This window comes from Myotis nattereri (assembly GCF_964212035.1).
Source record: "Myotis nattereri genome assembly, chromosome: 2".
Taxonomy (NCBI): domain Eukaryota; kingdom Metazoa; phylum Chordata; class Mammalia; order Chiroptera; family Vespertilionidae; genus Myotis; species Myotis nattereri.
This window is the reverse complement of record NC_138076.1, coordinates 96422292-96440685: the sequence shown is the minus strand read 5'-3', so window position 1 is coordinate 96440685 and position 18394 is coordinate 96422292. Positions and strand designations below refer to the sequence as shown.

Sequence of the window (18394 nt, the reverse complement as noted above, 5' to 3'; positions counted from 1 at the left end):
TCTAGAATTTATCTAAGGTTTTCTTTTAAACTCAAATGAAAACATTTCCAAAAGATGTCAACTAAGCTTGCAGTTGAAATGCTGAAATTAATATTGCTCCATATTGTCCTTTTAAAAAATATACTTTCTATTTATTAAATTAAATTTATGTTATATAATATATGAGAATCAAACAATAATGGAAAATTATGATTTGGTTTAATCTTGCATACTTTGTAGGACCTGTGGTTCTCCTCTGCTCCCTGTTCTACTTGGCTCATTGCAGCCCCTTGCTGCTTCTCAACTGAGTCCACCATTGCTGTGTCTTCCTAGTAAGACGGAAAAAACTACAGTCTTGAGTATGATTCTACTACTTTTCCATTCCTTCAGAGCCTGCCTCTGTCCTCAGAACCTGCTTTTACGTTTCTGTCTATCCTTCCTTCTCTTCTTCTTTTTAGCCTGGTCAGCACTTGTCTAGCTTTATCATTCTCTGGACCAACCACAGGGACTGATAATTCTATGATGTTTTCATGAGTATTGAAGAATTCCTCACCCACTATATTTACCATTTCAGACTCAAACTTCATTTTTAATTTTACATGTTATTATGCTATAGATAACTTTATGGGAAAATTGATATAGGAGTATTTAGTAAATTTAATAATTTGCAAATATATCAAAATTTCTCTCAAACTCTCAGCATAACTTCAATATAACTGTTGTGCAGTGTACTGCTGATAAGAAATGAGACCAGAGATTTCAAGGAGGTCTCTCTTATGCCCAGAGGGATTTGTGCATCAGCCTAAAGCAGTGGGGATCCATTTGAGTATTTACAAAGAAAAATAGCAGGAACATATTTTTTGGAAAGTCACTCAGGTTACCAAGGAGAGTGGATTAGGATCATCAGAGGAGGGAGACAGGAAGAGTTGTAAAAAGTAAAAAAATTGCCTCAGCTGAGGATTGGGAAATGGAACACAAGAGAGAACTAGGAGGAAGTCATCGCCATGAAGATGGGCACCTTAAAACCTAACCTCACCTTTGTGACTTTTAACTCTATCGTAAACATTCTCAATTAATTTTACTTGTGAAACATCTGAAAAGCATGAAGAGGACGTGATTACAACTTTAGGCTGTGGAGTCAGACTGCCACTTTCTAGCTGTATGACTTTGTGTGAATTAATTGCTCTCTGTCTCAGTTTCCTCATTTGTAAAAAGGAGGATAATGACAGTATCTACCTCCTAAGGTTATTATGAGTGTCAAATTCAGTTCATATAAACATTTAGGAAGTGTCTGACTTCTTGGTAAACAGCAGCTCCCCCTCCTCCTCTTCCTTTTCCTCCTCCTCATCATAACCACCACTATCACCACCATCATCATCAAGAGCAAGGCAACATATAACCTTTTATTCCCATTCTCACATAGGGAGGTCAGAAAAGAATCTCAGAATGGTGAGTGGTCAGGATTTGCAACCTGTTTCTCCAGACCCCCTAAGAAAGCACATGGGCCCTATCTAGGCAGGAGATTCTAGGATGAGGCTATTTCTGCTCCAGCAGAGAACATTCTCCACATACTAATATGTGATGGCTGCTGAGGAGGAAAATGTGCATTCCAGAATACAAATAGAAAACCTTCCCGCCAACTGACTGAAAGAAAATCCTTAATGGTATTTATGAAGAAGAAAAAATCAAATGACTGTTAAAGTTTCCTAAACATGTTAGATCTTAATGAAAAATTTATGTAAAATATTCTAAGGTGTTAATCTCAGTAAAACATAAAATTGTGCTGTCCCCTTATTGGAATGATTTGAGTGGGTTTTCCTCACAACATTTGCAAATCACTTTAAATCATCACATTCTGATCCTGACTACAAGAATAGAAGTGAAACATGGTGCTGAAGTCCTCTGAAACTTTTAAAAAACTGTCAAAGCAATCAGAAAATTGCATATACACTGCATTTGATAAGAAAACTAATTATGTATACTTCAAGAATTTCTTTTTGCTTTAAATCTTTCATATAGAGACTTGCAACTAAAAAAGAAGCTTAGCTTGGTTGATAAATGTAAACAACTTTTTTCTTAAAATTTGCTTTTAATTTTGTGTGAGTATTTTTCATAGTTAGGATTTAGTTTAATATTGTTTTTAGGGACTGGGAAAATTGAGGTTTTGAGGGAAGGAAAGGGAAATTATAGTTGGTTTGATGGAAAATTTCAGCTTTAGTTATAAAACTCCAGAGACTTAATAAGCTAGATGACAGGCCTTTTGTGACTTGCACCAATATGGAACCAAACCACCCTGAAACCACACTTGTTTTATTTTCCTCCCCTGTAGGTTGGTCATAGGGACACCCCTCTATGGCCAGAGGATGAGATAGGGGAGAGGTGTCAGAGAATTAGTGGTGGGTGACATGGAACTATGAGTCATCTCAATATGCATATTTTTATTGTTGACAGTATTACAAATATCCCTCATTTTCCTCCCCTTTGCCTTCCTCCACCAGCCCCCACCACTCCCCAGGCCTTCACCACATTATTGTTTGTATTGCTATGCATATATGTTCTTTGGTTAATCTCTTCCCTTCCAACCCAACCCTCTTCCATCTGAGGCCTTTTAGTCATTTTTTTGTATCCATGCTTCTGTTTCTTTTTTGTTCATCAGTTTATTTTATTCATTAGATTCCACAAAATAAGTGAGATCATGTGATATTGTTCTTTCTCTGCCCAGCTTATTTTGCTTAGCATAACAATCTTCAGGTCTATCCATGCTGTTGCAAGGGATAAGAGATCCTTCTTTTTTACAGCTGCATAATATTCCATTGTGTAAATATACCATAGCATTTAAAAAAATCTTTATTGTTGAGAGTATTAAAGATGTAACCCCTTTTCCCTCCATTGCTCCACTCCATCCAGATTCCACCCTTCCCAGGCCTTCATCATCCTATTGTCTGTGTCCATGGGTTATGCATATAAGATCTTTGGCTAATCTCATCCTGCCCTCTTCCCCCTTACCTCTAAGATTCTTCAGTCTGTTTCATGTTTCCATGCCCCTAGTTCTATTTTATTCTTAAGTTTATCATGTTCATTAGATTACTTGTTCATTTATTTTGATTTTTAGATTGAGTTGTTGATAGATATGTATTTATTGCCATTTTATTATTTATATCTTTTGTTCCCCCTTCTTTTTTAAAGAAGATCACTTAACATTTCATGTAATACTGATTTAGTGGTGATGAACTCCTTTACTTTTTTTTGTCTGGGAAGCACTTTATCTGACCTTTAATTCTAAATTATAGCTTTGCTAGGTAGAGTAATTTTGGTTGTAGGTCCTTCCTTTTCATCACTTCGAATATTTCTTGCCAATCCCTTCTAGCCTTCAGATTTCCCTTGTAGGTAACTAACTGCTTTTAAGATTCTCTCTTTGTCTTTAACCTTTAGCATTTTAATTATGATGTGTCTTGGTGTAGGCCTCTTTGGGTTCCTCTTGTTTGGGACTTTCTGTGCTTCCTGGACTTCTATGTCTATTTCTTTTACTAAGTAAGGGAAGTTTTCTGTCATTATTTTTTCAAATAGGTTTTCAATTTCTTCCTCCCTCTCTTCTCCTTATGGCACCCCCAGGATGAGAATGTTAATACGCTTGAAGTTGTCCCAGAAGCTCCTTACACTATATTTATATTTTTAAATTCTTTTTTCTCTTCTGATTGAGTGTTTCTTGTGTCCTCCTATTCCAAATCACTGACTTGATTCTTAATGTCCTCTCTCTACTGTTGATTCCCTGTAAATTATTCTTCATTTTAGTTAGTGTTTAACTTCTGACTGGTCCTTTTTTATGTCATTGATGTTCTCTCTAAGTTGCTCAAAGTTGTCACTAAGATCCTTAAAGATCTAATTAAGTTCCTTGAGCATACTTATAACCATTGTTTTGAACTCTGTATCTAGTAGTATATTTGCTTCCATTTCATTTAGTTCTTTTTCTGGAGATTTCTTCTGTTCTTTCATTTGTGACATGTTTCTCTGTCTCTGCATTTTGGCTGTTTCTCTGTGTTTGTTTCTATGTATTGGGTAGAGCTTCTATGTCTCCTGGAATTGGTAAAGTGGCCTTGTGTAGTAGTTGTCCTATAGGGCCCAGTAGCACAGCCTACCCATTCACCTGACCTGGGCACTCTAGGTGTACCCCTGTGTGGGCTGAATATACTGTGCTATTGTAGTTGAGTCTTGCTTGCTTTTGGTGTCCCTGGGAGGGATTTACTCCCAGGCCAATTGGCTGTGCAGACCAGCAGCAACTACAGTGGAAGAGCTGCTGTGTAGGAGACACCCCTGTGGAGTAGGACTTGCTTCAGTTGGGCTTTTGCAGTCTCAAAATCTGTCCTTTGAGTGTGTCACTCATGAAGGTGGTACGGTTTAATCTGATGTAGTTTGAAGCTGATCACCAGGTTCACTGGCTCTGGGGTATCCCAAGAGGTGCAAAGTCAGCCAGTGCCTATGCTCTGCTTGGGGCCACCCAGCATAAGCTACAGAGTTATCTGCAGATGGCTGATACTTGTGTTGGGCTTAGAGGGGCCCAGGAGAAGCCAAGCTGTGAACAAGTGGTGGGCCTAGGGCCTCTTATTGAGAGGTATGGAGCATGCTGAGGACAGCTGCTGCTTATTTGAGAGATTTTAGAAAAGTATGAAGCCTGGAATAGCCAGGATAGGCTATTCATATGGAAAGACCATTGCAAACAGCCTAGGTGGGGTTGCAAATCAGGTGGGTGGGGGGTCTCAGAGAGTCACCAGAGCAAGGTGAACTGTGTGATCCAGGTTGATGGAAACTCAGATATGGTGCCTACCAGTCAGCTCTGTGGTGGGAAGGTCTTAGCATAGGAATAATGACCTCTGCCAGAACATTTTTCTGAGAGAAAGCTGCCCCCAGTTCTTGCCCTGATACCATGCAATTTAGTGTATTGATCTTTTCAAGCTGATGCCCCAGCACTGGAACTCAGAGGGAATGAGTACAGGTAAGTTCATGGACTGGCCTTTTAAGAAGAACATTTGGGACTCCAGCAGCCACTGTGTCACTCAGCCAAAATTCCCTCTGCTTCTTACAGACCCAAGTTATTGGAAATTCTCTTCTTGGCACTGGAACTCTAGGCTGAGGGTACTGATGTGGGGTTGGTAACCCTTCTTCCTCATGTAGACCTCTGCAGGCAAGATATCCCTCCTAACTGAAAAAAAAAAGCCACACGTGGGTGTCAGGGCTAGCCTATTCTGCACTACTGCAACTCCTTCTAGTCTCAAAGTGGCTTCTTCTTTAATTCTCTAGTTGTAGGAATTCCATTCAGCCATATTTCAGGCAGTTCTGAATGTTGGTTGTTCTGTGATTTAATTGTAATTTTGATGTGGTTGTGGGAGAATGCAAGTGCCAAGTTTACCTAGGACACAATCTTGACAGGAGGTCAATCAAAGATTTTTATCCACTCCTCTACTGATGGGCACTTGGGATGTTTCTAGATCTTAGCTATTGTTAACAACACTGCTATGAACATAGGGGTGCATATATTCTTTCTAATTGGTGTTTCAGGATTCTTAGCATATATTTCCAGAAGTGGAATCCCTGAGTCAAACAACAGTTCCATTTTTAATTTTTTGAGGAAACTCCATACTATTTTCCACATTAACTGCACTACTCCGCATTCCCACCAGCAGTGTACTAGAGTTTCCTTTTCTCTACATCCTTGCTAGCACTTGTTATTTGTTGATTTATTGATGGTAGCCATTCTGGCAAGGGTGAGGTGATACCTCATTGTAGTTCTGATTTGTACCTCTCTGATGATGAGTGATGTTGACCACTTTTTTTTCATATGTCTCTTGGCCATCTGTATATCCTCTTTAAAGAAGTATCTGTTCAAGTCTTTGCCCATTTTTAATTGGATTGTTTGTCTTCCTTGTTTTGAGTTGTATGAATTCTTTATATGTTTTAGAAATGAACCCCTTATTAGATATATAATTGGCAAATATATTCTCCCGTACAGTGGGCTGCATTTTCATTTTGTTGATGGTTTCTTTTGCTGTGCAGAAGCTTTTTATTTTTATGTAGTCCTATTTGTTCATTTTCTCATTTGTTTCCCTTGCCCTAGGAGACATTTTAGCAAACATTACTACAAGATATGTCTGAGCTTTTGCTGCCTATAATTTCTTCTAGGATATTTATGGTTTCATGGTTTACATTTAGGTCTTTTATCCCTTTTGAGTCCATTCTTGTGTATGGTGTAAGATGATGGTCTAGTTTCATTTTTTCCCCCACATGTACCTGTCCCATGCACTCTTATGCTCACTGCAGTATTATTTACAACTAGAGGCCTGGCGCAGGTTCAGTCCCTAGGCCTGGCCTGAGATCAGGGCCATCTTACCTGGCTGCTGGCAGCTGGCCCCACCACCCGCCACCACCATCCCTGGTTCCCCATTTGCCATTGGGCGGAGGTTGGCTGGCAGGCCCCGATCAGGCGATTGGGCCCTGCAGGCTGGGGGCAGCTCCTGCATTGAGTGTCTGCCCCCCTGGTGGTCAGTGTGCATCACAGTGACTGATTGTTCCGCTGTTCAGTCAATTTACATATTATCTTTTTATTATGTAGGGTATGCATAGCCCATGGACATGGGCAATAGAGTAGTGAAGACCTAGAGGTAGGTTGGTAGGGGCTAGGGGAAGGGAAATAAGGGAAGGGAAGTGGGAGATATCTGTAATACTATCAACAATAAAAATATATTTAAAAAAGACACTCATCACATTTCTAATTACATGTTTAATGTCTCTTTCCCATTATTCAAGCTTCAAGAAGGTAGAAACACAATCTTGTTTAAAAATGTGTTCCTAGCACCAAGGACAGTGCCTCACACGTAATAATAATTTGTTGAAAGAGAATGAATGAATAAGGACAACTTTCTTTTTCTGGGTAATTCTTATTCACCGATCAAGGACCAAGGCCAGATGTTATATCCTCCAGATTGGGTTACATTAAAATCTAATACATCTTTGGATCCCTAGGGCATAGTTTGGAAGTTGGTAGATGATTCATATATCATAGATATTTGTCAAATAATAATAAACTCTTGACCAGGAGTTGATAATTGTTGAAACTGAGTGATAGGTATCTGAGTAGGGTTCATTACACTGTCCTTTCTCCATATATATATATTTTAATAAGCCTTTATCATTCAGATTATTACAATTCTTCTGCTTTTTTCCCCCCATAGCTCCCCTCCACCCGGTTCCCACCCCACCCCCTGCCCTTACCCTCCGCCCTCCACTGTCCTCATCATAGGTATATGATTTTTTTTATTTTTAAAATTTCTTTATTGATTAAGGTATTACATATGTGTCCTTATCCCACCATAAGCCCCCCCAGCCCCCCCAACTTATGCCCTCACCCCCCTGTTGTCTGTGTCCATTAGTTAGGCTTATATGCATGCATACAAGTCCTTTCGTTGATCTCTCCCCCTTACCCCCACCCTCCCCTACCTTCCCTCTGGGATTTGATAGTCTGATCGATGATTCTCTGTCTCTGGATCTGTTTTTGTTAATTAGTTTATGTTGTTCATTATATTTCATAAATGAGTGAGATCATGTGATATTTGTCTCTCTCTAACTGGCTTACTTCACTTAACATAATGCTCTCCAGATCCATCCATGCTGCTGCAAATGGTAGGAATGCCTTCTTTTTTACCGCAGCATAGTATTCCACTGTGTAGATGTACCACAGTTTTCTAATCCATTCATCTGTTGATGGGCACTTAGGCTGTTTCCAAATCTTAGCTATGATGAATTGTGCTGCTATGAAGATAGTGGTGCATATATCCTTTCTGATTGGTGTTTCTAGTTCCATGGGATATATTCCTAGAAGTGGGATCACTGGGTCAAATGGGAGTTCGATTTTTAGTTTTTTGACGAAACTCCTTACTGTTCTCCACAGTGGCTGCACCAGTCTGAATTCCCACCAGCAATGCACAAGGGTTCTCCTTTCTCCACATCCTCACCAGCACTTGTCATTTGTTTATTTGTTGATGACAACAATTCTGACAGGAGAGAGATGGTACTGCATTGGCATCTTGATTTGCATCTCTCAGATGATTAGTGACTTTGAGCATCCTATCTAATAAAAGATAAACATGGTAATTAGCCATACATCCGCTACCCTTCCCATTGGCTAATCAGGGCGATATGCAAATTAACTGCCAGCCAAGATGGCGGCCAGCAGCCAGGCAGCTTGAAGCTAACATGAGGCTTGCTTGCTTCAGTGACGGAGGACTCCAATGTTCCCCGCCTGCCAATGCCGGCCTCTGAGCTTGCAGTTTGAAACATTGTTACAAATATAGAAGATAAACAAAACCCCAGAAACCTGCTTTCAGCCAGCTGGGATCTCAGAGCTGGAGTTGATACAGTGTTTCGATTATAGAACCCAAACAAACCAGATACCTGCTTTCAGCAGCAGAGGCCTCACAGCTGGAGCCAGACTAAAGCTGGCCCAGAATAAAAAAAAAAGAAAAAAAGGAGCGGTTGGGAGCTTCCGTCACCTGCCAGCCTGAAAACAGCCCTCAGCCCCTCACCCAGACTGGCCAGGCACCCCTGTGGGGACCCCCACCCTGAAGGGTGTGTGACCAGCTGCAAACAGCCATCTTCCCCTCACCCAGGCAGGCCAGGCACCCCAGTGGGGACCCCCACCCTGATCCAGGACACCCTTAGGGCAAACCAGCCAGCCCCCACCCATGCACCAGGCCTCTATCCTATATAGTAAAAGGGTAATATGCCTCCCAGCACCAGGATCAGCGGAGCCGTGTGGCCTCCCGGCACTGGGATCAGCGTGACAGGGGGCACCGCCCAAACCCCCTGATTGCCCTGCGGCTCTGTGTGTGACAGGGGGTGGGGCCACAACCTCCCTATCTGCCCTGCTCTGTTTGTGACAGGGGAAGGCGCCCCAACACCCTGATCAGCCCTGCTCTGTGCCTGATAGGGGAGAGCTCCCCAACCCCCTGATCGCCCTGCGGCTCTGTGTGTGACAGGGTGTGGTGCCCCAACCCCCTGATCGGCCCTGCTCTGTGTGTGACAGGGTTTGGTGCCCCAACCCCCTGATCGGCCCTGCTCTGTGTGTGACAGGGTGCGGCACACCAATCCCTCCCCCCCCCCCAAGGGCCCTGCTCTGTGTGACGGGGTAGAGCCATAACCTCCCCATCGGCCCTGCCCTGAGTGTGAGAGTGGCGGCGCCCCAACCCCCTGATCGGCCCTGCTCTGTGTGTGATAGAGGGTGGTGCCCCCCCCACCCCCCAGGCCCTGCTCTGCGTATGATGGGTTAGAGCCATAACCTCCCCATTGGCCCTGCCCTGAGTGTGACAGGGGGGAGCTCCTCAACCCAATGATGGGCCCTGCTCTGTGCGTGACAGGGGGGAGCTCCCCAACCCCCTGATGGGCCCTGCTCTGTGCATCACAAGGGGCGGCACCCCAAATCCCAATTGGCCCTGCTCTGAGCCCGACCAGGGGCTGCACCTAGGGATTGGGCCTGCCCTCTGCCACCCGGGAGCAGGCCTAAGCCAGCAGGTCATTATCTCCCGAGGGGTCCCAGAATGCGAGAGGGTACAGGCCAGGCTGAAAGACCCCCTCTCCCCCCCGAGTGCACAAAAATTTGGGCCTCTGGTGTTTTTATATGTCTCTTGGCCTTCCTTCTGTCTTCTTTTGAAAAGCTTCTATTTAGGTCCATTGCCCATTTTTTGATTGGGTTGTTTAACTTCCTTTGTTTAGTTGTATGAGTTCCCTGTAAATGTTGGAGATTGAACCCTTATCGGTGATAAATTGGCAAATACGTTCTCCCATGCAGTGGGGTTTTTTGTTGTTTTGTTGATGGTTTCTTTTGCTGTGCAGAAGCTTTTTATTTTGATGTAGTTTCATTTGTTTATTTTCTCTTTAGTTTCCATTGCCCTAGGAGCAGTATCTGTGAAGAAATTGCTTCAGCATATGTCTGCTAATTTGCTGCCTGTGGATTCCTCTAGTATTTTTATGGTTTCTCATCTTATGTTTAAGTCCTTTATCCATTTTGAGTTTATTTTTGTGAATGGTGTAAGTTGGTGGTCTAGTTTCATCTTTTTGCATGTATCTGTCCAATTTTCCCAACACCATTTATTGAAGAGACTATCTTGACTCGATTGTATGTTCATGCCTCCTTTGTCAAATATTAATTGAGCATAGTGGTTTGGGTCGATTTCTGGGTTTTCTATTCTATTCCATTGATCTATATGTCTGTTCTTGTGCCAGTACCAGGCTGTTTTGAGAACAGTGGCTTTGAAATACAGGTTCATATCTGGTATTGAGATCCCTCCTACTCTGTTCTTCTTTCTCAGGATTGCTGCAGCTATTAGGGATCTTTTTTTATTCCAGATGAATATTTGGAAAGTTTGTTCTAGGTCAGTGAAATATGCCATTGGTATTTTAATGGGGATTGCATTGAATGTATAGATTGCTTTGGGTAGTATGGACATTTTGATGATGTTGATTCTACCAATCCATGAACACGGTATGTTCTTCCACCTGTTTATGTCTTCCTCTATCTCTTTTTTTAGTGTCCTTTAGTTTTCCACATATAGGTCTTTTACCTTCTTAGTTAAGTTTATTCCTAGGTATCTTAATTTTTTTGGTGCGATGGAAAATGGGATTGCTTCTTTAGTCTCTCTTTCTGTAAGTTCATTATTGGTGTATAGAAATGCCATAGATTTCTTGGCATTAATTTTGTATCCTGCTACATTGCCGAATTCATTTATTAAGTCTAATAATTTTTTGATGGAGTCTTTAGGGTTTTCTATGTAACGTATCATTTCATCTGCGAATAAGGACAGTTTTACTTCTTCTTTTCCAATTTGGATGCCTTTTATTTCTTCTTCTTGTCTGATTGCAATGGAGTGGTGAGAGGGGCATGCCTTTCTTGTTTCTGTCCTTAGGGGAAATGGTTTTAGTTTTTGCCCATTGATTGTGATGTTGGCTGTGGGTTTGACATATATGGATTTATTATGTTGAGGAATGATCCTTCTATTCCCACCTTGCTGAGAGTTTTTATCAAGAAAGGGTATTGGATTTTGTCAAATGCTTTTTCTGTGTCAATTGATATGACTATGTGATTTTTGTCTTTAAATTTGTTTATGTGTATACCACATTTATTGATTTGTGAATATTTACCATCCTTGCATCCCTGGGATAAATCCTACTTGGTCATGGGGTATGATCTTTCTGATGTACTGCTGGATCCGATTTGCTAAGATTTTGTTGAGGAATTTGGCATCTATGTTCATGAGGGATATTGGCCTGTAATTCTCTTTCATTGTTTTGTCTTTATCTGGTTTTGGTATTAGGGTGATGCTGGCTTCATAGAATGAGCTTGGAAGTGTTCCGTCCTCCTGAATTTTATGGAATAGTCTGAAGAGGATAGATTTTAGTTCTTCCTTGAATGATTGGTAAAACTCCCCTGTGAAACTGTCTGGCCCTGGGCTTTTGTTTGCTGGAAGCTTTTTGGTGACTGCTTCAATTTTTTCCATAGTTATTGGCCTATTGAGATTTTTAGATTCTTCCTGATTGAGTTTTGGAAGGTTGTATTTTTCTAGGAATGTGTCAGTTTCATCAAGGTTGTCCAGTTTGTTGGAGTAGAGATGTTTGTAGTATTTTTTGACAATCCTTTGTATATCACTAGGGTCTGTTGTTACTTCACCTCTTTCATTTCTGATTTTGTTTATTTGGGTCCTTTCTCTTTGTTTCTTGGTGAGCCTGGCTAGAGGTTCATCAATCTTGTTTATCCTTTCAAAGAACCAGCTCTTGGTTTCATTGATCTTTTGTATTGTTTTTTGGTCTGTATGTCATTTATTTCTGCTCTTATCTTTATTATTTCCTTCCTTCTGCTCACTCTGGGCTTTTCTTGTTGCTCTCTTTCTAATTCTTTAAGTTGTAGAGTTCACTACCATTTTTTTTCTTGTTTTTTGAGGTAGGCCTGTAGAGCTATAAACTTCCCTCTCAGGACTGCTTTCATTGTGTCCCATAGATTTTGGATTGTTGTGTTTTTATTGTCATTAGTTTCTTGGATGTTTTTATTTCTTCTTTGATCTCTTTGGTGACCCAATCATTGTTTAATAGCATGCTATTTAGCTTCCAGGTGTTTGAATTTTTTGGATTGTTTTCATTGTAGTTTATTTCTAATATTATGCCATCGTGGTCTGAGAAGATGCTTGATATGATTTCAATCTTCTTGAATTTGGGGAGACTTTGCTTGTGACCCAGTATGTGGTCTATTTTTGAAAATGTCCCATGTTCACTTGAAAAGAACATATATTCCATGGCTTTGGGGTGAAGAGTTCTGAAGATGACAATTAAGTCCATCTGATCTAGTGAGTCATTTAGGATTGCTGTTTTTTTGCTTATTTTTTGTCTAAAGGATTTATCCAGTATGTCAGTGGTTTATTAAAGTCCCCTACTGTGATTTTATTGTTGTCAATCTCTCCCTTGATGTCTTCTAGGAGTTTTTTTATGTATTTGGGCGCTCCTGCATTGGATGCATATATGTTTATCAGGGTTATATCCTCTTGTTGTATCGAACCCTTTAGTATTATGAAGTAGCCTTCCTTATCTCTTGTTATGACCTTCACTTTGAGGTCTATTTTGTCAGATATAAGTATTGCTACCCCTGCTTTTTTTTCATTTCCATTTGCCTGAAAGATATTTTTCCATCCCTTCACTTTCAGTCTGTGTGAGTCCCTTGTTCTGAAGTGCGTTTCTTGTAGACATCATATATATGGGTCATGTTTTTTTTATCCATTCAGCCACTCAATGTCTTTTGATTGGAGCATTTAGTCCATTTACGTTTAAAGTTATTATTGAAAAGTACTTGTTTGTAGCCATTTTTATTTTTTTTGCCTGTGCTCTTTCTCACCTTTTTATTTCTTCTTTTTACACCAGCCCCTTTAGCATTTGTTGCATTGCTGCTTTGGTAGTGATAAACTCCCTTAGCCTTTTTTTGTCTGTGAAGCTTCTTATTTCCACTTCAATTTTGAATGATAGCCTTGCTGGTAGAGTATTCTTGGATTCAGTCCCTTGCTTTGCATCATTTTGTAAATTTACTTCCATACTTTTCTGGCCTGATGTGTTTCTGTTGAGAAATCATTTGATAATCTAATGGGAGATCCCTTGTACATAACTTTCTGCCTCTCTCTTGCAGCCTGTAAGATTCTCTCTTTGTCCTGAACATTTGCCATGGTAATTATGATGTGTCTTGGTGTGGGTCTTTTCGGGCTCACCTTGTTTGGGACTCTCTGTGCTTGTGTGACATTTTTCTTCCCCACATCAGGAAAGTTTTCTGACAATATTTCTTCAAATAGGTTTTCTAAGCCTTGTTCCTCTTCCTGTTGTTCTGGCACCCCTATTATTTGTATGTTGATTTGTTTCATGTTGTCCCATATCTCCCTTAGGCTCTCCTCCAGTCTTTTAATTTTTTTCTCCAATTGCAGTACAGTTTGGGTGTGTTTTGCTTCCCTGTCTTCTAATTCGCTAATTTGGTCTTCCGCTTCTCCTTGTCTACTGTTGAAACTTTCCATGGTTTTTTTAATTGCAGCTATATCAGTCTTCATTTCTTCTTGATTCTGACATAAGTTGTTGATTTTTTCATCCATTTCTTCTTGATTCTTGCATAAGTTGTTGATTTTTTCCTTCATCTGGTTTATGAACTATAGGACCCTTATTCTGAATTCCTTTTCTGACGTATTGCATGTCTCTGTTTCACTTAGCTACTTTTCTTGTGATTCCTCATTTTCTTTCCTTTGGGGGTTTCTTTGTCTACCCATGTTTGATCTCACCAACAGATCTAGATATTGAGTTGTTCAGGGGCTGCTTCTTGGGTGGCAGTGGCTCCTCGGGCTGCGGCTGCTCCTTGGGCAGTTGTAGCAGCAGCTGCTTCTCAGTTGGCAGCTGCTCCTCTGGTGGGTGCTGTTCACAGCTGTGTTGGCTCCTATGGCTGGTGTGGGGAGGCTTCTTGAACAGCTGCTGTTCCTCAGACAGAGGGTGTCCTAATCACGAGGCTGCTGTTCCTTGGATGGGGGTGGGCTACACGCAGCTGCTACTCCTTGGATTCGGGTGGACTGCTCACATGGCTGCTGTTCCTTGGATCGTGTCTGGCTGTATGCTGCTGCTGTTCCTCTGCTGGGGCAGGCTTCTCATGAGGCTATTGCTCCTTGGACAGGGGCAGGTTGATTGCAGGGCTGCTGCTCCTCGGATGGGGGTGGGCTGCTCGCGCGGCTGCTGCTCTTCGAATGGAGATGGGCTGCTTGCGTGGCTACTGCTCCTCAGACGGAAGTGAGCTGCACGAGTGGCTGCTCCTCCTCAGACGGGGCCAGGCCACTCTCCCGGCTGCTGCTTGCTGGACAGGTTCAGGCTGTGTGTGGCTCTGCTCCTCGGACCAGTGCAGGCTGCGCAGGGCTACCGCTCCTCAGACGTGGGCGGTCTTCACTTGTGGCTGCTGCTCCTCCTACTGGGGTGGGCTGCTGCTGCTCCTCGAATGGGGATGGGCTGCTCGTGGAGCTGCTGCTCCTCGGATGTGGGCGACCTGCTCATACAGCTGCTTCTCCTCGGATTGGGGCAGGCTGCTCATTTGGCGGCTGCTGCGTGGACGAGGGCAGGTTGCTTGCACAGTTGCTGTTCCTTGGACTGGTGCAGGGTGCAGGCTGTGCGCAGCTGCTCTTCCTCAGATGGGGGCGGGCTGCGCAGGGCTGCCGCTTCTCAGCCATGGGCAGACTGCTCGTGCAGCTGCTGCTCCTTGAATGGGGTGGGCTGTCCCGTGGTTGCTGCTCCTCGGACAGGGGAGCTGGCTGCTCTCACAGCTGCTGCTCTGTGGACAGGGGCAGACCACGTGAGGCTGCTGCTCTTAGGCCTGGGGCGGGCTGCTCATGGGGCTGATGCTCCTTGGACAGGAGTGGGCTGCTCACATGTCTGCTGCTCACGTGGTTGTAGTGCCCTGGACTAAAGCGTTGGGCCGGTCAGAGGGGAGCATGCTTCAAAACCCACAGGAGCCTGCACCCAGGGTGGCTGAAGACTCGTTGACCGTGGGACCACAGCCGAGGTAGCAGGTCCTTGGCAGAGGTGGCTGTAGAGTCCCAGGTGTTACCTGAGGGCACCCTGGGTGGAGGTGAGGCTGGGCTCTCAGTTACATCAGCTCTCCCCTTCAAAAAGGCGAGGCCTCTGAGGATGAGCCGGCCTCCCAGTACTGTTTGCAGTGGTAGCAGAGGCTGCCTAGTTAGGCTAGCCCAGTTAGCTTGCCCCCGAAGGTCCTGCAGGGTCTAACTGTGCCTTACACACACACACACACACACACACACACACACACACACACACACAAAACCACACACTCCTCTTTTTCTCTCTCACTGCCACCTTCTTCCTGCCTCTGTAGCTGGGTCTAGGGTGTAATTGACCCATTCATGGATGGAGTGTCCTCTCCACGTGTCTGATTATGTGGCTTGCTCTCTAGCACATTAGCCAGACAGGATAAAATTCACCTTAACAAGACATGACATAAAGGAAACGAAGCATGAATGTACTCATGACACTGATAACCCCAATATATATATATGGAGAAAATACCACAGAACCAATAGGTAAACCAAACAAATACAAACACCAAACACCCAGCAAAGAGGGTGGGGGCAGAATCTGTAGAGGCTAAGCTGATATACAGAAAATAAGGTTAAGAATTGGATAAATATGGGGAGGACCTCAATTCAGTATAGAGGAAGTAGAAAAGGAATGAGTGGATAAGAAGACAAAGAGGAGGAAAAAAATAATATATTTTCAAAAAAATTGATTTAAAAAATGGTATAAAAATAGAAAATAGCAAGTAAAAATAAAATAAAATAGAATGATGGAAAAATAATGTGAAAAGAAATAGAAAATAAAGCAACAAACAAAAAAAGAAAAAAGCAAAACAAAGAGCTAACAAAATAATAATAAAAAATAAAAATAAAAATGAAAAATTGAAATGTCGTTCCTTTGGCTGGCTTAGGATCCCAGTCTTCTGGAATGTCTGTGATTTTTTTAAATTTTTCTGTTGCTGGGACTGAAGGCCTCTCTATAAGCCAGACCGTGTGGACTCCCAGGGACTATTCAGATTTTTTTAATCCTTTGTACCATTCAGGGTGGAATCTGGGTGTGGCTGTATTCATTGCCTGGAAACTGGAGGGAGGGGCTATATCATCAGGAGAAAATGGTTGCCCTGTCCTGGGCTCAGACGTGACTCAGCACTCAATTTGCTGCCACCTTTCCTGGACCCCCTCCTCTCCCCAGCTTCTCCCCAGACTCCACTTGTCCACACCTTCTCCCGCCCTCAGCACGGGTGAGTGTCTGTATCTGAAGTGTCCTATGAACAGGGTTCAGTGAAGAAAAAAAAACAAACGCCAGCCACAGAAACGGGAAAGACCGAGTCTCTGTGAGTTCCTCTCTTACCGGCACTGCATGGTCTGGTCAGCCCTTCAGGCTGCCCCCTCTGGGCTCAGTCTTCCGTGATTATGGAACCCAGATCTCGAATCCCCTGGCGCCAACATTCCTGTGGATCTCTTTTCCATACTCAGAGGCTGTGCCTGTCCCAAGGGACATGGGTGGGTGCCGCACGGTTTCCCTCTGACCCTCTGGGCTCAGAGATCTGGCAAACTTTCCTGCCCAGATCCCTGGTTTTTACCTTTCCAGGGGAACTCTGCCCTTCCCAGCTGCAAACTGTCTCACCAGCTGAGTCTCCTTCACCAATTCAGGGTGGATGTTATTCGTTTCAGATGCTCATTCTATTTTCTCCAGGAGAAGCCTTGGGACACGTCGGCCTATTCCACCACCATCTTGTCTCTCCCTAGGTGTGTGATTATTGTCCAGTCTCTTCTGGCACCCCACAAACCCCCTTCCTCCCGAGAATTGTCAGTCCACTCCCTTTCTATGCCCCTGCTTCTATTCTATTCACCAGTTTATTCTGTTCGTCAGATTTTTATTCACTTGATTTTTAGATTCACTTGTTGATAGATATGTATTTGGTGTCACTTTGTTGTTCATAATTTTTATCTTTACCTTTTTCTTCTTCTGCCTCTTCTTAAAGGATACTCTTCAGCATTTCATATAATAGTGTTTTGGTGGTGATGAACTCCTTTAGCTTTTTCTTATCTGTGAAGCTCTTTATCTAACCTTCAATTCTAAATGATAGCTTTGCTGGATAAAGTAATCTTGGTTGCAGGTTCTTGCTATTCATCACTTTGAATATTTCTTGCCACTCCCTTCTGGCCTGCATAGTTTCTGTTGAGAAATCAGAAACTGTTTTTTCTCTTACTGCTTTTAATATCCTTTCTTTGTCTTTTGCCCTTGGCATTTTAATTATGATGTGTCTTGGTGTGGTCCTCTTTGGATTCCTTTTGTTTGGGGTTCTCTGCACTTCTTGGACTTGTAAGTCTATTTCTTTCACCAGGTAGGGGAAGTTTTCTGTCATTATTTCTTCAAATAGGTTTCAATATCTTGCTCTCTCTCTTCTTCTGCCACCCCTATAATTCGGATGTTGGTACGCTTGAAGTTGTCCGAGAGGCTCCTTGCACTATCTTTGTATTTTTGTATTCTTTTTTCCTTTTGCTTTTCTGGTTGGGTGTTTTTTGCTTTTTTGTATTTCAAATCTTTGACTTGATTCTTGGGCTCCTCTAGTCTGCTGTTGGATCTCTGTATATTATTCTTTATTTCAGTCAGTGTATGCTTAATTTCTAGTTGGTCCTTTTTCATATCCTTGAGGGTCTCACTATATTTCTCAGAGGTTTCCAGAAGACTCTTGAATACCCTTATAACCGTGGTTTTGAACTCTATATCCAGTAGTTTGCTTTCCTCTATTTCTTTCATTTGTGACCTGTTTCTTTGTCTCTGCATTTTGGCTGCTTCCCTGTGTTGATAGAGTGGCTTTGTGTGCTAGGTGTCCCTATAGGACCCAGTGGCTCAGCCTCCCCAATTACCTGAGGTGGACACTCTTGGTGCACCCCTTTGTGGGCTTTGTGCACAGTCTTGTTGTAGTTAAGCCTTGATTGTTGTTGGTATCACTGGGAGGAATTGACCTCCAGGCCAATTGGCTGTGAGAATCAGCTGTGTCTGCAGTGGGAGAACTTCTGAGCTGGAGTCACTCCTCTGGGGCAAGACTTGCTTCAGTGGTACTTTGGTGCTCACTGAGTCTGCCCTCTGATTGTGTCCCTTATGGATCTGAGGAGTTGTAATCTGGATGGTCCCACTCTGACCACTGGGTACACTGGCTCTTGGATCTCTAAGGAGGTGCTAATTTAGCCTCTGCTTGAGGCTACCCAGCAGGAGCTATGGAGAGATTCCTCTTCTTTGTTTGGGGTTTGGAGGTGCCCAGATGAGGCCCAGCTGTGAA

General features: G+C 42.8%; 1 protein-coding gene across 1 annotated transcript in view; it reads left to right on the top strand.

Annotated features, from left to right (window-relative positions):
- The window catches only part of SGCG (sarcoglycan gamma), a 160097-nt gene that overhangs the window by 951 nt on the left and 140752 nt on the right, over positions 1 to 18394 (top strand). The gene's annotated exons all lie outside the window — the stretch shown is intronic.